A 3504-nucleotide genomic window follows, 5' to 3' on the forward strand; every position below is an offset into this window, starting at 1 on the left:
CAAGCAGGCGTCTGAGAGAAGGGCAGCAAGGGGGAAGCCAGTAAAACTCAGCAGTATGGACCAACTGTCAGTGTAGACCCTAGAAACCAGCCCCAGGTATCCCACTGGAAACCCAGCAGCACATGCCTCAGCTATGGCCCCAAAGGGCAGGAGCTGGACCCTGTTTCAGAGTCCTGTTCCTTCTTGATGGAGGGCTGTCCTTCAGAAAGGGGCCACATGCCCCCCCACCTCTCCATGTGCCTGTGCCTGGGTGGAGCTTTCTTCCAAGGTCCAGAAGAAAGCCCAGCCCGGAGCTTGCTGCTGGGGGCCTCCAGCCTCCACCAACCCCTCCAGCACAACGCAGCCAGCCAGATGCACAGGGGGGCAGTAGCACCTGCCAGGCCCACGCCAGGGCCTCTGGTGTACATGCTGGGCATTCAGGGACTGACTCTACAGACCCCACTGATGGCATTTGGTTGTTTCTAATGAAATCCAGCAACATGCAATCCTGTACATCTGTTTAGTGTGTGTTAATTTGTATTTCTCTGAGAAACAGAACAAAAATAATGCATGTGAATACATAGAGGATAGATAAAAGGGAAAGAGATGTAGATGACAGACGGTAGATGACTGACAGATGATAGATGTATGACAGAGAATGCTAAATCATAGACAGGGAGTAGATAGCAGATAGATAGATAGAATGATAGAGATAGATGACAGGTGGATAGATGATAGGTAGATAGAAAGCTAAATAATAGGCAAGGGGTAGATAGATGATAGATAACTAGATAGATTATAGATGGATAATCAATGGATGATAAAGATGATAGGTAGATAGAAGGGTAATAGGTGGTAGATAGATACAGACATACATAAATACATAGATAATAGACAGATAGATGATAGATGGATGATAGAGACAGATGACAGGCAGATAAATGATAAGTAGAGAGCTAAATAACAGGTAGTAGATAGAAGATTGATAATACATAATAGATGGATAATAGATGGATAATCAATCGATAATAGAGATGGATGACAGGTGGACAGATGGTAGGTAAATAGAAAGCTAAATGGTAGACAGGTAGTAGATGTATGATAGATAGACAGATGATAGATAGATAATAGATGAATCTATGATAGGGGTGGTTGACAGATGGACAGACAGTAGGTAAATAGAAAGCTAAATGGTAGACAGGTAGTAGATAGAAATAGATAGATAGTAGATGGATAATCAATGGATGATAGAGATGGATGGCAGGTGGATAGATGACAGGTAGACAGAAAGGTAACAGAGATGACAAGGAATTGGCTCATGTGGTTGTGGACCCTGAGGAGTTGGCAATGCCCCACGTGGGCTGCGGGAGAGCCAGTGGTACAGTGTCCTCTGAAGGCCTTCAGCTGGGGATGTTCTCTTGCTCTTGTTCAAGATATTCACTCATAGGATGAGGCCCACCCCAACTAGGGGAGCGATCTGCTGACTCAGCATTTGCTCATTTAAATGTTCATCTTGGGTTCACTTCAGCAGCACATGTACTAAGGTTGGAAGGACACAGAGAAGATTAGCATGGCCCCTGCAGAAGGACAACACGTTCGCAATGAGCCTGCATCCCTGCCTCACACACAGGAGAGGACTGCACACAGGAACTCTGGCTTCCTGGATACAAAGACCATTGTGCAGCCTCAAGCTGTTTAACAAATTGAAATAAAATGTTCAGACTTATTCACCCCAGCCTATCACTTGGGCACGAGGATATTTTCTTATAGTTTTAATATGGCATTTGACATTTTTTTTTTTTTTTTTTAGGCAGAGTCTCATTCTGTTGCCCAGGCTGGAGTGCAATGGCATGATCTTGGCTCACTGCAACCTCCGCCTCCTGGGTTCAAGTAATTCTCTTGCTTCAGCCTCCCAAGTATCTGGGATTATAGGCATACACCACCATACCTGGCTAAATTTTGTATTTTTAGTAGAAACTGGTTTTCACCATGTTGATGAGGCTGGACTCAAACTCCTGACTTCATGATCCACCTGCATCGTCCTCCCGAAGTGTTGGGATTACAGGTGTGAGCCACCATGCCCAGCCTTGATTTTTTATTTGTATGAACCTCATGGATTTTGGCTTTGCCTACTAGCTTCTGTGTAATTAGCAGTAATTCCATCTTAATAAAGTTCTGTGATCTGTAAAAATAAAATAAATAAATGTTAATCTCATTCAAAAATATCCTTCAAGTTGACACATAAAATTAACTGCCACAGTGCATGTGCAAGAATTTCTGCATAATAAATTCCCTTAAATGAAAAAACTACATCATGTTTTCTCTCTTGCTTGCTTTTCGTATTTCATTAAATAATGATAATACCGGAAATGGCTGTTTTGTCTATGATTTTAGCAGAAATGTTTTAAGTTTTAATTCATAAAGCTTGATGATGTTATTTGGGGGTAACACAATGTATTTAATTCCATTTCTATTATATCCACAGCCTTCTATGTTGAGTATTTTCTCTACGTATAGTCATTAAATGTTATTAAGTGCATGTTCGACATCATGATATATTTCTTCTTAATTCTATTAATATGAAGAATTTATTAACATTACATTATCTTTTCACCGCTGGACTAAATCTCACTTGGTTGTGATGTGTTGTTACTTTAATGCTGGGTCCTGTTTGCTCATATTTTATATAGGATTTAAGTACTGATATTTATTATAAAAATCATCATAATTTTACATTATTATATAATATTTGTTTTGTGTAACTGAATTGTTACTCCATGAAAATAATTATTTTCAAATTAAGAAATACATAAGCTAAGCCATCCTTAAAATCTCTCGCTCTCTCTTCTTCCAATTTTTGTTCCCTAATCTCTGCACTGTTGGAAAATACCAAGCACTGGTTATAATTTCACTCATTTCCTGCTTTGCTTTCGTTCGAGGCTTGCCTTAGGCCTATTTAATGCTCACTGGCAGTATTCTGGCTTCTTAAAAAACTCCTGTCCTCACCTGGTGGTGTCAGTTCTTTCTGTAGCAATTTTCTGAAAAAGACTTATGTGAGCAATACTCAGTATTCCCATGAGCGATGTTCAGTAATCCTGTGAACAATGCTCAGTAATCCCGTAAGCAAAATTGGTATTCATGGGAGTAACGTTCAGTATTCTTGTGAGCACTGTTGGGTATTCCTGTGAGCAACATTTGGTATTCCTGTGAGGAATGTTCGGTATTCCTGTGAGCAGTGTTCAGTTTCCTGTTTGATGATCACTCTATGAGCATGGCCTTTAGAGCTAAAAGGTACTTTAGCTGTGTATGAGATCCTCAACACATCCTCCTTTCCACAAGCACTTGGCAGCTGCTCCTTCCCTGTCTTCCGTTGTCATCAAAGGTGGCTGTCAACAACTGACAAAAGACCCATCTTCCCTCCCTCAACTTCTACTTGACCTTTTTGTCTGCTCCTCAAGGGCCTTTTTCTTAACTGTCACATAATTTTTCTACTTATACATCCATGAGATGGATGATCATGATTAC

At 40.8% G+C, this 3504-nt stretch overlaps 1 non-coding gene across 1 annotated transcript; it reads left to right on the top strand.

The window, feature by feature from the left end:
* The first annotated feature begins 1496 nt into the window (after nucleotides 1-1496).
* LOC119469162 lies at nucleotides 1497-1600 on the top strand. The gene has a single exon (XR_005197981.1). It is a non-coding gene; the product is annotated as a U6 spliceosomal RNA (small nuclear RNA).
* The last annotated feature ends 1904 nt before the right edge of the window (nucleotides 1601-3504 follow it).

This window comes from Cebus imitator, unplaced genomic scaffold (assembly GCF_001604975.1).
Source record: "Cebus imitator isolate Cc_AM_T3 unplaced genomic scaffold, Cebus_imitator-1.0 Scaffold583, whole genome shotgun sequence".
In the NCBI taxonomy this organism is placed as follows: Eukaryota; Metazoa; Chordata; class Mammalia; order Primates; family Cebidae; genus Cebus; species Cebus imitator.